Genomic DNA, 23,061 nt, shown 5'->3' with positions numbered 1-23,061 from the left:
AAGCGCCAAGATAATGGATAGGTCTGACTGATAAGATTAAAGCTTTATCCAGGCATATGAAAGGGACCATATTATGCTGTTTTCTCATCTTTGTATGTTTCCTCATCAAAAAACATACCCAGAGTTGTGTTTTGTTTCATTAACATATGTTTAACACACAAACCCTGCATATTTAGGCTGAGTTCTTCTCTCAAACAGAAAATAATCTGTTCCACCTTGTGATGTCATGTGGTAAAACAGGAAGTGCTCCATATCTTCACTAGAATCATTTGGCTAAACAAAAGGTAAGAGGTATCTGTTAACCTGAAAACTAACACTTCATGACATCATCACGTCATCAAGGTGAAACTGCATTTTGACCTTTGGAGATGAAAGTAAAAAAGCCCCTATTTAACAAGTGATATAACTTATTTCCGTTATAGCATTTATTATGTTATATCACCAACTTTCTTTCTTTACATTTAAAGCTGGCTGAGAATTACCCTTTCGAGCATACACTGATCAAGATATACAAAAAACATGAACGCCCTTCGAGACAACTGTTGTTGTGATTTTGGGCATTACAAAAAAAAATATATATATATATATATATATATATATATATATATATATATATATATATATATAAAACCAGTTAGTTAGCATGAAAAAGAAAATATAATCTATGAAAGATTTGTTTTAAAAATGCTATGTACCTTAGGTGGGGTTCAGTGGCTGGAAAGTCACAAAGACACAGAATATCCATCACTGATAAAGAGGAAATTCAGGGTCACCATTTCACTTTGGTTAAAATAATGTTGAGGAGCCAAATGTATTAAAATATGCTGCAATGCCTTATTGTTATGATTTGTTAAACACGAACATTGGAGACAGGGACACTTCAAACCAAGGGACATTTTTTAGAATTAATTATGTGGGACTCGGACCAGCTTCAAAGCTTCAAAGCATGACAGTCCCATCCATCAGGGACATGCGGTCACCCTTGTGAGAGAGAGCAGAGAGACATTTCAGCCATACTTTAGTGCTCTGTGTAGTAAGCACATTATCAGGTACTGCAGCAGTTTTAATCCCTGATAAAAACTACTGCATTGATTTCAACAAACTTTTGCCAATTGGATTTAGGATCGTCAATAGGACCTTAAGCTCCTAAAGCAGGGGTCACCAACCTTTTTTAACCTGAGAGCTACTTTATGGGCACTGAGTCATACGAAGGGCTACCAGTTTGGGACGCTCTTCTGAAATAACACATTTTCTCAGTTTGCCTTTAGTTATACATTATTAATAATGATAAATGATAATCATCTATGTGAACACACTGATTACGTTGCAAGACACTGATCACATTAATGATTTCTCAAAATAAATTTTCTCAGTTTGCCTTTAGTTATACATTATTAATAATGATAAATGATAATCATCTATGTGAACACACTGATTACGTTGCAAGACACTGATCACATTAATGATTTCTCAAAATAATTATCAACAATGAGCAAGGAGGGAAACAGATATCAATATTCAGCACTTTAACTTTACTAATCTTAGTAATTGTTAAATTTCCAGATGACACTTCACTTCACATCACTACATCTCATAGGAAAAGTGTCCCATTTTCACTATCCATTGACAAACCTTTTTAACAAAACATAAATAATATACATTGCACCGTGTTTCATAAAGTTATCAATTATGTAATGTTAAAGAAAAATAAGCTTACATATTTTAAATAAATCTCGGTTGCGTTGTGTGACTTTTCCACCGGTGTCGTGAAAAAAGCCTGTTGTTTACCCAAAGCTGCGTTTAGCTCTGTGCTTGCTCTGCCCATAGTGTGCGCGCCCGTGGTGAGTGCGCGTCCCTGTGTGTAGTTAGTGTGGAGTTTTGTGAGACGTGGTGAAGTGTCCCTCCACATTGTGCCGCTTTGCCGTCACCACAGTCACTCCGCAGATGAGATACGCGCAGGTTTCTTTTACAGTCTTAAATCGTTGTGAAAGTGATCTCTTTATTTTCTAACATGTTTTGGAGGAAGAAACTGCATTCAGCGCATCCTCACAGCGCTCGCGAGCGGAGCACTGGTTTTGTCACGTGCACAATACTGACCTTTGAAGTGAGTAGGTCAAAGTTCACCTTAACTTATCTAAACTTCACGTATAATGAACATATGTTTAAGATATTGTCAGTTTTAATCTATGTAAACGCAAGGGTAATTTTTTTTAAAAAAAGCAACAGAATAAAATTTAATTTTAGATGCAGCTCATTAGTGAGTTGTGCTAATTTTAGAACCGGTCTGCAGGCGACTTATGTGGGGCTTGGGGGCGACATGGCGCCCGCGGGCATAGGGTGGTGACCCCTGTCCTAGAGCATTACATATTAGGGTAAAGACTAATATTAGTCTGATAATGGGATGGTTTTCACTGTAGTCAAAATTCATATTAGCATGGGGCTTTGATTAAAATACAGTAGCGTTTTGAAAAGGTCACACAGTTATGGTAAAACATCTACAGTGACAGAAGTCATGAAGATTTGATTTCCATATTGATTTGAGATTCATTTCACATTCAATGCCCTTACATGGTGTAATTCCATCCATTTTTCAAACACAAAAGTATTGCTTATGACCCACTGTGGCTGGCTTTGTGGTCTACCAGGAGAGTAATAAACAAATAAGTAGTGAGAAGTGAGAGAAAGTATATAAACATTTAACTTAAATGCAGAATTTATATATGTTCATATTATGTTCTATGCACTTAAAGAATTGTACACTTAAAATGGCAAAAAGTATATTATCATGTCCAACTTCAAATTGTAATTGTAAGTCACTAGTTTGCTTTTCTTTCACATGTGTCTTTGTTGCTAAAAAATAACTTGAAAAACATGCATGAGTAGACTCTTTTTGACCTGATGGCATGGTCTTAGATAAGTCTAATGCTATACTGTGGAACATTCCAGACAAAGCAATCCATGGAGACTAGCAGAAGGTAGACCCTTAATCAGAAAGCTTAACCTTTAACTGACCACCAATGCAATGATGGCTTTAGAGTAGACATGTAGGCATTAATGGTACTCAAAGTTCAATTTATTTGATTTTAGTTGATAGTGATGAATATCTGTGATTTAAATATGTAAGAAATAGCAAAGATGCGATCTGTTGTCCCTAGGCAGGAAACACTGAAGCCAATTACAGAAAGAAAACAGAACCATAAAAGGCCAGTTAAATGATGGTGTCCTGTTTGTGAAGGCAAAGTGCATACACAGCTGCACACTAAAACATCCTGTAACACATTTGTTGACTCAGGCTCAGATACACTGTGGGTTTTGCTGCTCTGTGTGTAACAGGCAGTGCCTGTATCACTAAACGCTCCATTATGTGTGAGCGCTGACCTTGCCAATGCAGCCTCTGTGAAGACATAAGTTATGGTTGTGCTGACGTCTGGACGCTGCCACTTCTGCCTGACCTACACAGGGCAACAGCATGGCACCAGAATATGCCAACTCAGAGCATTCTAGCACCTTTGGTCTCACTATGAAGCTAATGTGAAATTTGTTTGCAGAAGAAATGTCCTTTTGGAGGTTTTGACCATTATTGAATTATTTGTTAAATTTTCTGTCTCCACACCTTTGCCCTAAATGTTTCAGCTGTATGACATTTGACAGGTGCTGAATTGCCTCTCCATAGACCTGATCTGTAACTTGGTCTGGTAGCATCACCTGCTAATCTCCATGGAGATTAGATAAATTATATGCCATGCTGTGGAACATTCCAGGCGAAGCAATAACATCTCCATGGAGAGAAGCCGGTAATGGACCTGTCACAAAAATGTACATAGTGTAAGTAATGGTGTTTGGTGAGCATTTTATCACGTTTGTTTTCTATACAGAATCTGCTAGCTACCAAATGTTTGTTTGCAGAAGAAATATTATGCTGAAATTTGAGGTTCCAACCATCTCTCGCTGGATTAAAAGTTGAACCATGCAACATTGTTTGTTGGTCCTCTGCTTGTCTCCATGGATTTGTTATTGCTTTGCTTAAAGTGGGTCACACTATCTTGAATTTATTCATGTTTAAGTGTTGTGCTGGTTCCATCTCCTGCTTATCTCCATGGAGATAAGAGATACATTTTGTTTTGTTCACTCAGAAATCAGTGTACAAATAGCCTGTCTTCTCTTAACATTTGAAGCTATAACGTAAAATACCAAGGCTAAGGTGTTCACTCCTGATACTGACAATGCACACTGCCTTTGTGTCTTTGGGCAAGATATTTCACCACGCATCATGTCTGAATGGATGGGACTGTGTGTTTGATGACAGTTTGGTGCTACTAAATTTAGTGAGTTATTTATTGCCACAGATCACAGTTGCATTCCCACATCCCACTAGAGAACACATTTTATTTTTACCTTCATTATTACATTGTGCTGTTAGAATGCTCTCAAAGTGAATGGGTGGTTTGAGTGCACTAGCACCCATATAATACTTATTTAGAAACAATTACTGAATCAGTTTCCTTAAAAATGGCGTGGAGTGTTGGGGAGTGACTTGCCCAAGGACACAACAGCAGTAAATGACCAACAAGCAAGCAATAACAAGCACTCCTGTGTCATGGGTAAGGTTAAAATTGATTTTATTGTCCAAAATGTATCTCCTACATTTGATCCATCCTTTAACCAATCCTGCTAGGGCGACCTGTTGGAAGCATTTGGCAGATTCTCCAAACAGAAAACCTACGTAGTGGACTAGCATTTTCGATAGATCATCTTAAAATCTAAATTATTTCGTTTGGATCAAAATAGTTTGAGTTTGAGTCAAAATACAAATTTCAAAGCATAACTATCCATGGATTTCAGAATTATCGTTGCCACAGTAACAATTTAAAACAAAAATATTACATCTTTTGAATGGTTGTAAGTCCTCAAAATGTCAATTATAACAGGAAGTTGAAGCCCATGAATAGGCACGCTTCTTTACTTTAAGAAAAAGTCTCTAGTTCTTTTCCTGCTCACTTGTAGTATGTTTGATTATTTTCCCTATAGCCCCTTGTGTGTTGATAGAGCATAGCCTGTTGTTAATGTTCCGCAGTGTCCGTGGGTGATACATGGGAACAGGGCAGCGGATGTGAAATACAAGCCTCGCACTATAATGGCTTTTAATGCGTCAGTCATCAGGGCCTGAGTCAGCACTGCGGTCCATACATGTCCACACAAAAAAGAGCATAAAAGAACAACTCAACAGGCTCCATACATTATCAGTCTGGTGCACTGCAGAGAGAAGAAGAAACACACAGTCTGAGGATTCACACAGGGAGAGTACATATCCAATCTCTCAATATTACATCTATATATCCATGGATTCCAGAATGAGCCAAAATTAGGACTGTTGCCATGGTGGTTAACAATTTATAACATAATATGATAACTTTTGAATGGAAAAAAGTCCTCTAAAAATGTTGTGAACATGTGTTATATAATTTTTTTGGTGAGAAGGTCTGCCATCTATGTTTCCATAGAGATGTAATTGCTTTGCTTGGAATGTTCCACATTATGGCATTAAACATAATTACATTTATTCAATTACAGGTGTTTTTATTGCTCAAAAATGCCTCTAAAATATTCTTATAAATGGGCTTGCCTCAGCTATGACTTGACTTAGTGACATCACTTGCTTGTCTCCATGAAGATAAGTTTAATGACATTATGCAAAACATTTCAAGCAAAGCATTAACATCTCTAGCCTAGCAGGTGGTAAACCCTTCATCAGAAAGGTTATGCAATGCAGCTTTAAGCAATATTGGCAATATTGACAGTTTGACCTGAAGAGCAATGGGTCAGTTTAATTACAATGTCATCCATTATTCATTCACTCCCCATACTTAGTGGACAAGGTAGCTGCAGGTGTGGATATCAATCTGTGCCTATGCCTCCTCCAACCACCACAACTCACACCACATTTATACATAGGCTAGATGGGTGGAGTGTCTTGCCCATATGCAATTGTCTGAGTTACGATAGCACTGCCAACCTTTGGGTTTCTGAATAAATAGACTAACCATTGCAACTACCCTCTTTTTTGTTGACATTTATACCAGACATAGAAGTACTAACTGTGTAATTCTAAATTATAATTCTATAATCAATTCTTATTTATGTAGCTATGTACCCTAGTTCTTAATTATATACTTTTTATTTGTTACATAATTTACTTTTGAATCAAGAACAAATAAACAAGCATGGATTTAAACTTGTGGAGAACTGCTTGAATGTGAGACAGTACTGAATTACAATTGTAACTGATGATTACAATTTCAAATTTTCTCAGCGGAAGTTCAGACAATGTCATGAGGCACATATGTTCCTGTTTCGTCTCCCTGTGTGTTCTCCTTCCTCCCTCACCTGTCTGGGCCTGGAGCTGGGCGGAGCTCTCGGCTCCTCCCGCGCGCACCTGCTTCCCATCGGGGCAATCAACACACCTGCCGTGGATAAGAGGAGCTGAAACCAGACACTCGGTGCCAGATCGTCCGCGTGTCAAACGTGACTATTCCAGCTCCGTTGTTATACTCTTTGTTACTTGCCTTTAGTGATGGTAAAACCGAAACCTCATGAAACGTTGAACCACTTTGAGACAACTGCACTGAAAATGACACAGTGCTTCGAATCATTTGACACAGTCAGAAAAGCGACATCTGCTGGATTTGTCTGTAATGCATTTGTGTGGATGTGACGTAAAGCTTTTGTGAACCTCGCTTATCCCCTTCCTCTAATCCCCACTCCCCTTTTCTGTGACTTTCGTCTGGATGAATTTTATCACTTCCATTTTATTTTTGTTCTCTTATAACTTATGTTTATTATGAAATTGTTTTACATTATTTTGTGTCAACTTGTGTTTAAATTAAGTTGCTTTTCCCACTTTGGCGCAACTCATGTTTTTAAATGTGCTGTACCAATAAAATGGCTACTTTCTAATAAAAAATAAATAAAAAAAAAACTTTTCAAACTGGTGTCTTTGTGTCCTATACTTATATGTTTGTATTAGTTTTTCTCTGACTTGGCCAACTAAAGAGTTTGCAGCTACAGAGGCATTTTGGAAAAATTGGTGAATAAAATGATGTGGTTAAGTAACTGGGATAGTGATTGTGCAACTGTAGTTTTTCTGAAATTGGAACATTTTTGGAAAAGGTGTCAGGGGTGTGAGTGGGGGGGAAATGTGAGATAAGGTATTTGTAAATTCTGGCTTATTAAGTCAAAGTGCTCCCATGCACATGACCATGCTCTTTTTGGTGGCAATAGCTGTCCCTCCATATCTCTTCCTTACTGTCTCACTCACACTCTCTTTCAACCACTCAAACTCACTCTCAACACTTACCTACCACTTACCTATATCACCAACCTAAAACTATGACTGTGTATTATATAGGCCTAGGTGTATGTTGATGTGAATCTGTGTATGTGGTGGAGTGTATCTTGTGTTATGTAATATGTCACCAAGTGTATATAAATGTATCTGTACTAGGTGTAATCTATTCTTACCTGTTGTATCTTACCTGCTTTAAGATAAACTTTCTCTTATTGAATAACTAGTATAGTGTTAGAAATGTCATCAACAAAATCTCCTCCTCTCAAAACCCACAATTCTTGAGGGGATTCAGACTCTTTTAAAGCTCTGACACAATTACAAACCACCCCATCAAAATTCCCACAAAGCAGCTTGAAACCGGAGCTCGACATGTATCTCTGACACTTCTGACATAACGAGGCTTCGGTTTGACTGGTCACGTGATTTTTGGCGTGGTGAAGCACGTATCGAAACAACGCTCGGCGACACTTCCGCTTCATAGGGTTGATACAGTGTCGAGCTGAGAGGCTCGAGCGTAACATCTCTACTTGCCTTTTTGATGCTCATTGGATTCTTGCTGCCTCCCAGGTTCTGGTTCTGCCATCCATTCTAGCTCCTGGTCTCCGGCTCTGCTCCTGACCCCGCACTCCTGCTCCGGTACAGTCTACTCCCTGTCTTCACCTCCTGGCCTCGTCCTGGCCTCCGGCTCAAGCCACGTCTCCAGCTCCGGCTCCTGTTCTTTGGACTGCTTCTGCTCGGTCTCATCTGGCTCCATCCCCGGTCCTGTCCTCGCTCCGGTCCTGGTTGTTACCTGTCTCCATCTCCGTTCTTCACGACGCATCCCCGGGCCCTGGCTCGCCCCCGCTCCTCGCCCTTTGTCGGATTAATGAACTCTTGTTTGATTGTGCACTAACTGTAAATAAAACACTGTAAATCTGCCCCGAGTTCTGCACCTCTTTGGTACACCTTTCACCAGCCATTATGACAGACAAATGCCCTGAAAGCAAAAATAGTTCTTAGGAAAACATGAAGCTGGAATACGTTGAGACAGTTTTTTTTAGCCTAAACCTTCACCAGAGTAAAATGAGGTCACGAGGAGGTGGTGGAGTGTGGTCTGTCACTTCAGCTCATGTCTGGAATAACTGCAGCGCTTCAGGGAAGACTTTAGTTTAGGTTTTTAGGTTGGGATACTGTACAGGGATCCACAGCAAAACGCATTGTTAGTCAAGATAATTGTGTGCCAAAATAGAACCACATTAGGAATGGAACAAGTGGGGTAACATTGCAATAGCTGGGAAAACAAATGGCTTTCATGTGTATAGGTATTTATAATAGCATCTGCAAGTTGTATAATGGCAGGATTATATTCTACATCATATATTTTATATCAAGTCAACCAAATCAATAGAAATAAGTATGATGGATTGTATGTATATATATATATATATATATATATATATACATATATACATTAAACTATATTCTAGTTTAATTTTCTAATGCAACATTTTTTTTATTTGCTCAATCTTGATATATACATTTAGATAGATCTGAGCTTTTTATTTGGACAATTTTCCACATATATTATCAGTACATAGTTTGTACAGAGTCCAAAAGGCTGAAGCTTATGTGTGCTACGCCAATATAAACACCTTTTGCTATTAAAGCTACCATCTATAACCCACCCGCCAACCCACCCTTGCTGTATTGTCACACTTCACCACTAGATACTATCTATGTTACTGCTGTCTGATGGTGTGCAGCCTTGGTCTGACAGAAGAAGACCAGAGAGCACAGATGAGTCCCAACTAAGACCAGGTGAGGGGAGGAGAAAATAGGTTTCACAACTGCCACCTATTAGTGAAAAAAAAAATCAAATAAACTTGCAGATGGTAGCTTTAAGGATGAATGTGTCTCAAAGGTATTATATAGCTACAAAGGCTATATTGTAAGATCAGATAGATACAAACATAAACCAGCAGTGTAGTTTGGAGTTTCTGGTTCACTGTCATCATTTTGTTTCTGCTTATGTTTGAGTCTTGGGTTGAGTAGTCGCTCCCTGAGCCTTAACCTCAAATGGGTCTAAGCACTAGGTCTGTTTGAAGTCTTCTCTTCTACTCTTCTGTTAAGTGTGGTGAGTTCTGATGTAAGTGTTCTCTGTAGACTGCCACAGTGAAGAGGCAAATTTAACACTGTCTGCTTTCCTGACCTAATATAGCCCTCTTGGATTAATTTTAGAGACACTACAAGATACAAATATAGTAGATGTCAAAAATCAGTCAAACTCATTTCTATCTCACAAGACAAATTGACACAGAAATTACTATCAACCAGACAATAGTTTTATATGACTACTATGATTAAAAATGCTTTAAAGAGGCTCTCTGTATGCTTTTAAGTGGAGCATTCGAAACCTTATAATTTCCATAGAGTTGGAGTTGTTGCCTGTTATTATAATTGTGAGTTGCCATTTCTGAACTAATGTCTCATGATCACTGAAATGTTCCTCAGAATGGCATAAAGGTTTGCAATTTCCATAGAGACAAGCAGGCACCACCACCAGACCAATAAAATGCATGCGACTGAATGAATACAAGATTAATACATTTATAGCATACTGTGGAACATTCCAGGTAAAGCAATAATATTTTCATGAGATATGCAGTAGATGGAGACTCAAAAAAACCTTGCCTCTTGCCATCTCTTTGTACAACCACATTCACAATATGAGGCAGCGGTAGATTTGGAGTTAGAGACAGAGACCTGCTGTTAGTTTGATTCCATACCTGCAGTTATGCCTTTAGGCAAGACACTTGACTATACCCTTGTCTCTGTGTGTCTGTGGCTGTATGTGGTATTGGAAGTGTGTGACTGGCAGAGCTGGGTGGTACTCAGTTACATTTACTTGAGTAGCTTTTCAAAGAAATTGTACTTTCCAGAGTACTTTTCTAGCAGCTTAATTTTACTCCTACTTGAGTAATATTTATTGAAGGAACAGTACTCTTATTTGAGTAACAAGTATGAAATGATTAAACAGCATGAAATGATTTGAACATTTGTGTTTCTTGCAGTGCTCCTTTAGATATGATTTTGTTTTTCTCATTTTTGTGTATATCCTTTGAAAATACCAAATTTTCAGCAGTATTTCATGTTTTATCCTTTAAATGACATCAATTTCAAATTATAAATCAGTTATGTCCCCAAAGTTCTCTCTAACTCTTTAAGTTACTCTTGCTTCAGTAGTTGGTGATTGGAGTGAAGCCATCTGATTTATTTAGTAGCCATATAGTAAACCAAATACATTTTTTATACTTAAATTGTCTATTATTCACACTGAAAATTATCCTGTATACAATTTTACAGTAACCTCCCTCATACAACTTAAATGTGATGCTGCTCCTATATCTCTCCACTCTTCATCTCTCTGGAGGAGAGGGAGCAATTGATGAGTCTTTCCCAGAAAAGGAGACACTTTCCCTGGGCATGGAGCTCTCAGACCCCAGCCTATGTTAAAATGCTAAATAAATGAGAGTGTAGCTAGCTAGCCCTGACGTCAGATATCGTTACATAAGGCATTACACAATATGAGCTGAAAGTTTAATAAGCGTCTTTGATCAGGGAGGCTGCCAGGACATGTTTCTGTGGCTCACTGTACTAACCCCCTACACGTTGCAGAGGGAGAAAGGACCAGGACCTGAAAAATACATGAGAGAAAAGATAGGCTTTATTGTACTATAGGCCTCAATATTGGTTATAATGGAAATGGCGAGAAACAGATCTTGTTCATTATGGTTTTTTTTTTTTTTTTTAGATTTCTCTGATGATGGCACATAGCAGGTTTATCTTTATTCTAGGCATTAGTGTTATAGAAATAAAATGTTAAATGTCGGACTTACTCATCTGCATGCTGTCTGCATCTAAGCATTTTATTGTTCATAATCAGGAAGTGTGTATTTGCATACTTGTTGTTGTTAGCTTTACTGGAACTGCAAACACCACTACGGTCTCTGGAAGTTGTGAAAAGTGTTTATAAAGTCATTGCAGTGAATAAGTAGGATGAATAAGTAAGGGACAACTTTGGAGTAGACGCGTATTTTTCGGCTCTGCACCGGATGTCTTGTAAAATACGAATTTTTGACTAGTTTTGAACATAAATTGCCTCACTGGGTGTGTAGCTACCCTGGTTTTCTTCTCTAATAAAAGGACTTCACACTCCTTACTGATGTTGATGTGCCAATGTTTAATCTCGTTCACACTTTCCACCTTCACACCGTGAACACCGTGAAAACTAAAGGACAGATAAAGGAAAATTTGCGTAACTCTAAAACATAGAATACATTTAAATAAATACAAAAACACAATATTTACCGTGTTCACCATCATGACCAGCGGTAGTTAAATCTGACATCTTGCACTTTTCTGTATTTCTTTGCTCATTCTTTTTCACTTTTCGTGGCTATTACTAGTTCTCTCTCTGTTTGACTTCCAGGGCAAACATGTGCTCACGTGACTCATAACAGTAAATAATTTTCACAAATACGATATATAAAAATTAATAAAATAAAGACATCAGTGCTTTGACACAAATACAGAACATTTGAATTAAATTCTGAAAACAAATATACTGACGTATTACCGTCAGCTACAGGGTGTGTGATGTCGTTAGATGACTTTTTCAAACAACCTGGCACAAGTAAGAAGAGAGAAATGGGCAAACGTGGAACTAAGACTAAAGCTAGCTGTAACGACACGTTAGCAGACAACAGCCAAGCGGACAAGGTCATGGGCGACACCAAGGACGTGGGCCTAGCGAGTGACCATCGAGATGAAAACGATTCTATCGCAGATAAGGTTATTGCTAATATATCCCAAATATTGGATGACAAGCTGAAACCTTTGAACGAACTCTCTGGTAAATTCAACAGTTTGATCGAGAGGATGGATACGGTGGAACAGAGGGTGTCGGACCTGGAGGATGCCGCGGTCACGAGCGAGCCCCGTATTAGCGCTTTAGAGGCCCAGCTTCAGAGAGCACTGGAGAGACTGGAAAGTTTTGAGAATCAGAGCCGTAGGCAGAACGTAAGAATCATTGGGCTGCAAGAGGGTGCTTCGCCAGTAGATTTTTTTCAAAAGTGGATACCAGAGGCCCTGGGCTTACAGAGGGATCTGCTGATCTATAGAGCGCGCCGCAGTGGCCCACAGCTGAGACGTGCGGGTGCGGCGGGACCGTGCGCTGTCTTGGTTCGGCTGCACTATTATGCTGATGCGCAGAGGATTCTCCGTGCTGTGAGGGCGAAAGCTAACGTGGTGACAGCAACAGGTACAGTGTCCTTCTACCAGGATTTCTCAGCGGCCGTGGCGAAGAAGAGACAGGAGTCCGCTGATGCACGGAGAGCACTCCGAGACGCGGGGATCAGATATTCCTTTTTGTACCCAGCTACTGTCAAGATATTTAACCCCGATGGCTCCAGTCTCTCCCTCAAGACCACATAGGATATGAAGGACTACGTGATGAATCTGCCAGGAGCCAAATAAATGGAGGTGCAAGACTCATACTTGTTATGCAGGTTGATTTCTGAAGCTTATTATGCTGGCATTAGTTGATTATTATCAAGCCACTATGTGTATGTTTGAGTTTATCCGGTGCAGGGTGTTTTAGAATTCCCCTTATAGCTGTACTTTGGGTGCACCTAGATCAGAGGTGCGCCCACTTTTTCAGCATGGGATCTACTTATAAAGTGACCAAGTCAAAAAGATCTACCACCTTCTTTAAAAAATGTTAAACATATTTAATTATATTTTTTATACTGAACAATGAAACTTAAATTTTTGTCACTCTGATGACTGGCACTGAATGGAATCAGCCAGGGATCCATAGTCCGGAGAATAGCTGCTGATAGCCAGCCTCAGGCACGCTTCCAAATGATCATCAGTCAATGTGGAATGGTATTTGGACTTAATAATCTTCATGTGAGAAAAGGCTGACTCGCACAAATAAGTGGAGCCGAATAATGCAGTCAAGGAGGATGCGCACTTCCTCATGTTGGGGTACTTTTCCTCTGTGAGTAAGTTCCAGAACTGTCCATGAGCCCTGGACTTAAGCTGAATGTCAGCTTGTAGTGTCAGAATCTCCTCCTCCACTCCAGAAGAGTTCAGGTGAAAAAGTGATGCAATTTTTGTTGACAGTGAATAAACATCAGCATCTTCCAGAAAAGGGTAACACATGAGTATATTGGCTCCAATAAAACAAAGTCTTGAAAGCGTTTGTCAAACTCCGATAGACAGTTCTCAATCTGCTCTGTGTAGCGTGCACTGTCAAGTTGCACGCACGCCCTGCCCTGCGTCTCCAACTCTGATGCGAGGTTCTGGAAGTTACCCAAATCATGGCGCTTCATCTTTGACAATAGCATTTTCTGTTTGAAAGTATTAACTGAGCTGATCATATTGATCACAGTTTTGTCTTTTCCTTGTAACTCGACATTAAGGTCATTCAACATGTTGGTCAGATCGGTTAAAAATGCTAAGTCTAGCAGCCACTGGTCGTCATTTAGTTGCGTGTATTCCGCATGTTTAGCAACACGGAAAAACTCCTTAATCTCCGGACAGAGCTCTCGAAATCTTTGCAGGAATTTCCCTCGACTAAGCCATCTCACGTCAGTGTGTAGCAACAACTCCTGAAGACTGAAAAATGTCCTCTCCTTGCGTATGTTCAGTCATGGACAGTAATGTTAACAGCTCCTCTTTTGCAGTCATACCGGAAAATACCATCCTAATAAATACACACAGCTGGGCTGTGTCACTCACATCTGTAGACTCGTCCAGTTGCAGTGAAAAACACTCGCAGGCCGCGATATCCTTCCAAAGTTGCTGGGTCAAATCCTCGGCCATAGCCTCACTGCACCATGTAACTGTATTTCTTGATAGCTGGAGAGCTTTAATTGAAGATAATATTTCTGGTTTGTTTTTAAAGTCTCGAAACAACGTGTGAGTTGCTTCAACGAATGCCTCTTTTATCATCTCTCTGTCTTGGAAGGACTTCTTGTGCTTAACAATTAAGTGGTTCACCCGAAATGATGCCTCGGTGGCTGCCTTTGCTTTTGTGGTCGGATGTGTAAACAATAACTGCTGTCCGGACAGCTGGGATTTTAGATCCTTCACCTTTCTCTTTCTCAGCTCACTTTTTGGAGGAAAGTTAGTGTCATAGCTTTTGTGAACAGTCCGAAAATGCCGCTCCACATTTCCTTTCTTTGGGATAGCGACAGTACACTGGCAAATGAGGTAAACGCACTTCGAATATGACATTGTGAAAAAATAGTCCTCCTCCCATTCCGTATGAAAGTGGTAGATTTTTGGCTTCTTACTTGGTCCAGCTCCCGCACTCATTTTATATAATTTATTAAGTTTAGATAGAAAAACAAATTGGAGCTAACTAGATAATGCGATAGCTTGATTTTGTTTGGCCACATTTGGCGCATTTGCAGACGCATGCGTGTACAAACGCCTGGCGTCTACTTTTTGGGGAATGTCTCGCGATCTACTCGTGCTACCTTTGCGATCGACCGGTAGATCGCGATCGATGTATTGGGCACCCCTGACCTAGATCGTTGCTTTTGTTTTGTTTTATTCGTATTTGTTATTTTATTATTATTATTATTTTTTTTATCTCATCTGTTATGAGAGGGTTGTTTGGTCCAGGCCTTGTGTTGAGGTTTTGCCTGGTACTAGTTCTGTGGAGTTTATATTTGGGGTTGCAGGCTGGTTTAGTGTATATTTGGCAAGTAAAAAAAGAAAAACAAAAAAAACCAAACAAACTATATTTATATAAATTATATTTAATATGTCACTAAAGATAAGCACTTGGAATGTAAAGGGGTCCAATTATGTGGTTAAAAAAAGTCCATTCTGAATACCTTGAAAAAAGATTCAGTCCAAATTGCTTTCCTGCAAGAAACTCATCTTACTTATGACGAGCATAGGGAGTACTGCGGAGAATGGGTGGGTCAAGTTTTCTATTCGTCTTACTCTACAAATAAAAGAGGTGTTTTAACCTTAATACATAAGAATCTCCCATTTACTGCTATAGTCACCCATAAGGACAAAGAAGGAAGGTATATTTTTGTAAAAGGTGTGTTATATGGGGAGAATGTTCTTCTTGGTAATGTTTATACCCCAAACCTACAGGATGAGGAGTTCTATACAGAGTTACTTGGGCAATTGGTGGACATGGAATGTCATAATGTAATACTAGCAGGTGACTTTAACTGTGTGTTGTCTTCAGAGTCGGACACACTTCCTCCACAATCTACTCAAACCAGGAATTCTAGAGCACTTTTGCAAATTCTTAATGAGGTAGATCTTGTTGATATTTGGTGGCATCATAATCCACTCTTGAAACATTTTACTTTCCATTCATATCCTCATCTGTCGGCATCCTGTATAGATTATATTTTCTTATCAAAGCTTATATGCCAACTTGCCGAACAGGTAACTATAGGTCCTATGGGTCTCTCTGATCATGCCCCTGTATTCCTCAGTATGCAGCCCTTGCGGATGATTGAGCGATCTGTGTCTTGGAGAATGAGTACACTGCTCTTTTTAGATGATAAATTTGTGAAATTCATAACAGAGCAAACAACATTGTTTCTAGAGTGCAACGATAATGAAGGGAAGTTTCTATGGATGCCGAAAAGGCGTTTGACAGAGTTGAATGGGAGTATGTCTTAGAAATAATGGGAAGATTCGGCTCTGGACCAAATTTTGTGAATTGGATCAAATTACTATACAAAGCACCAGCAGCCTCTGTTTTAACTAATGGCCTGCTGTCCCCTCCATTTGAACTGGGCAGGGGTACAGCTCAGGGCAGCCCCTTGTCGCCATTACTGTTCGCTTTGGCCATTGAACCCCTGGCTATGGCCTTTAGACAAAATCCAAATCTTCATGGGGTCACAATTGGGGATAAAGAGCATAAAATACTGTTGTATGCAGATGACATTCTCCTGACATTGACTAATCCTTCTAAATCTCTACCAGTACTGATTACCTGTGTTGAGGAGTTTGGCCTTATATCCAGCGTGAACTTTGATAAATCTGTTATTATGACTCTGGCAGATTCAGGAAATGTTGAGCCTATATATATTAAGCCCTTTCGCTGGGAGCCGTCAGGTTTTATATACCTGGGAGTTAAGATTACACCAACATTGAGTCTTTTATACGAGGAAAACATTAATAGAATGATTGTGGGTCTTCGTGAGATGTTGACAAGATGGAAGGCTCTACCAATCTCATTCCTGGGATGAATTAATTTTATAAAAATGATTATTCTACCCAAAATATTGTACCCTACTTGCATGCTCTTTGTGATTTTAAAGTCTGAAGATATAAAAGTAATTAACAAAGCAATGGTGGACTTCCTTTGGGCAGGAAGGAAACCAAAGCTCAAGTTAGAGACACTTCAATTGCCCAGAGAACAAGGAGGATGGGGCCTACCTAATGTAGAATATTATTTCCTTTCAATGCAAACTGGGATTATTTCTGCCTGGATACATGAAAATGCAGACCTACCCTGATTGAATGTTGAGGTTGTTTTGTGCAAGCCATCATCACCTATCAACTTGTTAGAAAGTAAGCTAACCAGTGCAACAGATACAGTAAAAAATAATCCTCTACTGTATAATACCCTATGGGCGTTGGAAGACTAAGAAAACTGTTTAAAAGCAACCAGTCATTCCACATTTTATCGACTTTGATAAATAATCCGAACCTATTGTCACAAACTATAGGAACATGTTGTACAGGATGGCACATTGCTGAGACTCATAGGTTTCTTGACCTCTTTACAAAGGGAGAATTCAAATCTTTTGAATTCCTGAAATCTCAATATTCTTTACCAAACAAGGATTTCTATAAATATTTGCAATTAAGGCAATGTACAGCAAAAGGCTAAATCTCTTAAGCTTACACCAGAGTTGGATCATCTGGAGGTATTTCTCATTAATAATAAAGAGCATAAACATTTTATATCTAAGTTTTATTTGGAAATATATTCCCTTAGTCTGGATAAATTGGCATGGTTAAGGAAATCTTGGGGAATTTTGCTTAAATGTGAAATTGATTCACAGCAATGGGACAAAATCCTAACCTTACCATCTAAAATCTCCCTTTGTAATAGGTTTAAAGAACAGTAGTACAATATTCTGCATAATGTATATATTTTGCCAAATATTTATAGTATGTACAATGGGGGTACATCGCCAAATTGCCTTAAGTGTAAAAATCATGTGGGCACGAGGTACCACTGTTTATGGGAATGTGCTCACATCCAAACATTTTGGAATGAAGTCTGTGCCAATATTAGTAAAGCTATAGGTCAGCAGGTAGTAGGAAACCCATTGATGTGTTTAGTGGGACATATTCCTCCTTCACTGGCACAAAATGAGCATATTGTTCAATCATTCTTAATGATGGCTAGGAAGAGTATTATGGTAAAGTGGGTGGGGGATGATCCTCCCTGTGGAGATCTCTGATGTCTGACCTCTTGTCTATGATCAAACTTGGATATTATATTGATGGAAATTCTCAGCTCTTCACGGACAGATGGAAGAAGCCACTGGAAGCAATTGGACTTAAGTGTCAAATAGAGTCAAATGGACAGCCACTTTGGACTTGAACTACTACACACTTTTATGGATCCTAGATCGGAATATTATATATAGATGTCTTCTGGACCAGTCTGTAACCTGTACTGTTCGTTTGTGTGTTTCATGGTGTATGTAAAAAAAAGGAAGAAAAGTTATAAATAAATAATATTAAAAAAAGGATTCCGTACTCGTTTAAAAATGTACTCTTAGAGTAAAAAGTGAAAGTATTTCACTCTAATGTTTTAAGTGTTAAATGTAGTGATATTGAGTAAAAAAATCAATCAGTTTCTTATTTTTTCTCATGAATTTTGTGTATTTATTTTTGTTTGCTCAAAGCTGAAGCTTGAACTTAAAACATTTATTCAAAATATTAGCATGAACTTGGTAAAAATAACCCCTCAAATCATATGAAAAGTACTTTTTACTTTCAGTCCTGTTCAAAAATATAGTGGAGTAGAAAGTACAGATACCTGCCCTCAAATGTAGTGAAGTAAAAATAAAAAGTACCCACTGTAAAATTTACTTAAGTAAAATACAGATACCTAAAAATTCTATGTAAGTACAGTACTTTACTACTTATACTTCGTTACCTTCCACAACTGCTCAAATCACAGCTCTTCAGAACATCTAACCTCACTACATCTTGCATTTATTTTTGAGTTTTCAAACAATCTAAAAACTTATCAGGTTTGCTAATGTGTGCATTGTGGCACTGTGGTAACTGCCAAACATTCCTCCATAGACTGTATCTGAATGAACGCAGTCATAGAGTTCATTGAGCAGTTGTCAGCCTGATTTCTGTGTGTGTTTGGTGGAGAACCACAGTTACACAGGAGATGCTGCTGGCTCGGGTCCATCTCATTAAAACGCCCTCTCACTGAGATAATGCACATAGAGACTGCTGAGTGGGTGAGCGGACAAGACACAGAAATAATGACCATAAACATTGGGAGGTGAGACTAATGACTAATGATTAATTATAGTTATTTATGTATAGACTTGTGCATGTGCACTTAATCCAAACCATATTTATTTATATAGGCCTATAGCATATTTCACAGAGACAAAATTTCCAAAGTGCCGCACGAAATGAACCCACAGCATAAAAAAATCACAAAATGCCAACAGAAACAATTTAAATATCTTTTTTTTTGTAGCTTTCTGAGTAATGTTCCTCATTGTGGCATTACTGTAATCTTATCTACCCTATGACAACATGTGTGTTTTTTTGTTTGTTTTTACAATGAGACAGCTGCAATTGAATGAATGCAAGAAGTGCAATGTTATACTGAGATAGATTCCAAGCAAAGCAGATATGTTTCCATGGAAATAAGACAGTTACATATAGTGCATCTTAAAATTTGAATTAAATAATATAATAAGTAAAAAACACTAAACACAATATATAACTTATCCAACAGTTCAAATGCCTTGGATATGCACCATTACTTCTAATCCAAAATGTACTTGTTTTGAAATTCTCTGGCTTCTCCGCAATGTCCTTAAATGCAGCATGGTTGAAACAGTATTTAGGGTGGTTTTGGTCAAACCTAGATTTAATTGCTCAGCTGGGATTGTGCATGGGCAGCAGCATATCCCTGTAGGCCAATCTTGCTTTTCACAGACACTAAAACTAACCATCTGGAATATTGTGGTTTCCCCAAAAGCTTCTAATTTACCAAGTGTATTTTTGTGCAGTACATTAAGTAGTCCATATTGTCCATATTGTCATGATAATAGAGGAAGGGCTCCACTATGTTTTTAAACTCCATACACCTTCACTAGATATATCTGGATGATTTCACCTCTGGAATTGCCCATTTCTACTGAACAAAAGGGAGAAGGTAGCTGTTAACTTTAAAATTAACACTACATGACATCACAAGGGGGAACAGTGCATTTTAAGCTTTGGGAATGTAGACATACAGTTATACCATTGCTTAAAGCTCACCTTTAAGATGAATGAAAAAAGCTACATCTTGAATGACATCTGGAGTAAAACCCATGTCAAAATAAAATACAAGATTGTATATTTGTATCTTGGTTTTTCTTTTGTACTTTACTGCCATTGTTGAAAAATACAGCTTGTTTATTGGCCGAACCTTGGACCTTCTTATTGTGAGACAAGAGCTTGAAGGTTGAAGGTGCACTTTTGTAACTTTTCTGGTGAAGGATCTGCAATCTGCTTGTCTCCATGGAGTTGTTATACCTTTGCCTGTAAACTCCACAGTAAACCATGGAGACAAAGAGGCGACATTACCAAACCAAGTTACAGATCAGATCTGTGGAGAGAGGTGACCGTGCTCATGATAAGAATGCATGTTTTCCAAAGTATTTTTGGGCAATAAAAACAACTAATATCAAACAGCTATTAAGGTTTAATGCCATACTGTGACCAGATCAACATGACCAGATCAACCAATAAAATCTCTGTGGACACAAGCAGAAAAGGCATAGTGCACCTTTAATATCCATGAAATCAAACACATTTTCTCATTTATATCCCTGACTAATTAAATAGACACATTTTTAAATGCAAGGAGAAAAGTGATTGACTCATGCATTCATCACTTGGCTTCTCTGATCTCAGGTCTAAAGGGTCATTCACTATTTGGCCCACTGCTTTGGAGACCATGACTATCACTGTATCTCTGTGTCCATCTGACTGTTCCCATTATAGCTTCACCTGCAGCGTTTGACTTTAAACTTTAATGAGAAGAGAGCGAAGTCAATGAGACGAGAGCCACAAAAGCAATAAAACTGTTATTTGTTCTGTTTGAGGGAGCCACCAGTGGACTAACAGTAAATGTAATCTGCACTGATATTCAGAGGCGGAGTTAGAAATCCGTGAGTGAGTATGAGTTGAGTTTGGGGCCCTTGGGGGGGGATTAATAGGAGTGAGTAAGACCCAAATTAATGAAATAAAATCTGTCTGAGTGCTGAAAGAGGGGTACAACAGATTAAATAGGAAATAGTAATAATAATTAAAGCCGCAAGGCTCGTGGGCCATGCTTCGCACTCGGCCGACCCAGCACTCCCCGTGGGTGGCGCCTCTGTTTTATTGTGGCTTTGGGCTGCACTTGTCACCAAACCAAGTCCATAGACATTGGAAACACTGATGCAAAAAATGCAAAAACATGGGTTTTTCCAGGCATCGCCATGGCAACACCGTGCAAAATACAAACTTGGCCCCCCAGACTTTTTGATGAGGACGATGTGAAGAATAATTGTGGCAAATGTCACGTTCTTCATTGAAGGTAATAAGTCGTTATAAGACTTTGAAATGTACAAAAATTAATTTCCCATTACAATAACATGGGCTGTTTTGGACATGCTGCCATGGCGATGCGCCAAACTGCCAATGTTATCCTAATGGGAATGCTCCCAAATTTTCCCATTCATTCAAAAAATACTAGTTTCATGAAATAATGTGAAAACTGTCACAATGACTCTTCATGTCATCTTGATCAGAAAAGTCAATTGGAACCATGTCATATTTTTCACTTTGTTGCTATGACGATATGTGAAAGAGCCCATGTTATGCTAATGGGAAAATTTCCAAATTTTTGTACATTTCAAAGTCTCATAAGAACAACTTCTTAGCCTCATTGAGGAACGTGAAATTTGGCACAGTGACTCTTTGAGTCGTTCACGTCACAAAAGTCTAAGGGGCCAAGTTTGTATTTTGCACGGTGTTGCCAGGCGACGCCTGGAAAAAAACATGTTTTTGCATTTTGTGCATCAGCGCTTCCAATGTCTATTGACTTTGTTTGGTGACAAGTGCAGCCCACAGCCGCAATAAAATAGAGGCAAGTGGCGCACCAGTAGCTTTGTATTGCCTTTGGAATTTGAATTTGGTTTTGAATAATATTGAGGTTTTGTACCCACTAGAATTTTTATAGCCGTAGTATTTCATAGTTGTGTGTATGAATGTGGCATCTGGTTGTGGTGGATACATAGTCAGTTTAATTGATTACTGAAATGACAAGGAGTTTAGAAGAGCAGGTCATGTCATCGGTCAGGTCTGTGAGGGTCAGAACCTAAGAAACAAACAGGCTTACAGTAAAACTACATGCTTCAAGGCATTTTAACAATCAAAACACTGGTAATGAATGTTTTGTGTAAGTTTAATATCTGTGCAGCTGTGAAACATTTTATATTTAATAATAATATCTCCGTGGGGAAAAGCAGGTGGACATGGATAACTGCCCCAGAACATCCTGTGTCCTTTGACCTGACATGTCAGACTCAGGCCTGTGGGCCAAATTTGGCCCTCGATATAATTCTATTTGGTCCGCGAGATAATTTCAAATATGTATTAGAGCTGGCCCCCAGCCGCCGTGCCAGTATAGCACGTGCACCTCGAATACTATGAATCCCAGAATGCTTTGCAAATTTGTTGGCGCAGGCCCCCACCACTTCTGTTGGCACTCATTAGCATCTACTACCTCACGCAAATTTAATCCACACCTTCTGAAAAACGTGCAGATGACCTCCCTGCCTTAGACGCTCTTTCTCAGCAAGGAAAAAAAAAAAAAAAAAAAAGCCAGTGGAAAAACAAGAAGCCTTGAGGAGAACCACAGTGAAGGAGAAACCAACTCCCATGGATAGGCAGGCTGCAGATGTGTCCAGGACTAATGCGCTTCTATTTGCAGATAGAATTCAAGGGGTCCACTCAACTAAGTGACAGAAAGAGGCTTATCCATGTTAGGGTAGGGGTCATCCAGGTCAGCCAGGTATTGGGTAATCCAGCCAAGTGAAGGAAGGAGAGGATCTGGGTCCATGGAACAGGATCAGGGCAACATAAGGAAAAGTTATGTAGTGCATCTTTAATATGTCTTTGTTAACTACTGGACCCATCTATAATCAATTGAGATGTTGCAGTTGGTGAAAACAAATCACATACAGCACTAGTAGCAAATCACATACAGCACTAGTAGCCACAACCATGAAAACCCCACATGAGGAATCCTCTCCCTCCGACATGAAGGGCTTGTCTCTGTGATTTGTAGTCATAAAAGCACATGTATCAAAAAGAGCAGCCATACTGAATTTTTTATGAAGCCACTTTTGAACAACCCTCTCCAGTGTTCAGGTAAG

The 23,061-nt window shown here is 39.0% G+C and overlaps 1 protein-coding gene across 1 annotated transcript in view; it reads right to left on the bottom strand.

The window, feature by feature from the left end:
• The window catches only part of mtnr1ba (melatonin receptor type 1Ba), a 44,959-nt gene that overhangs the window by 4,996 nt on the left and 16,902 nt on the right, over nucleotides 1–23,061 (bottom strand). The gene's annotated exons all lie outside the window — the stretch shown is intronic.

The sequence above is a fragment of the Periophthalmus magnuspinnatus genome, chromosome 13 (genome assembly GCF_009829125.3).
Source record: "Periophthalmus magnuspinnatus isolate fPerMag1 chromosome 13, fPerMag1.2.pri, whole genome shotgun sequence".
NCBI classification, from domain to species: Eukaryota; Metazoa; Chordata; class Actinopteri; order Gobiiformes; family Gobiidae; genus Periophthalmus; species Periophthalmus magnuspinnatus.
This window is presented reverse-complemented; position numbering and strand designations above follow the sequence as displayed.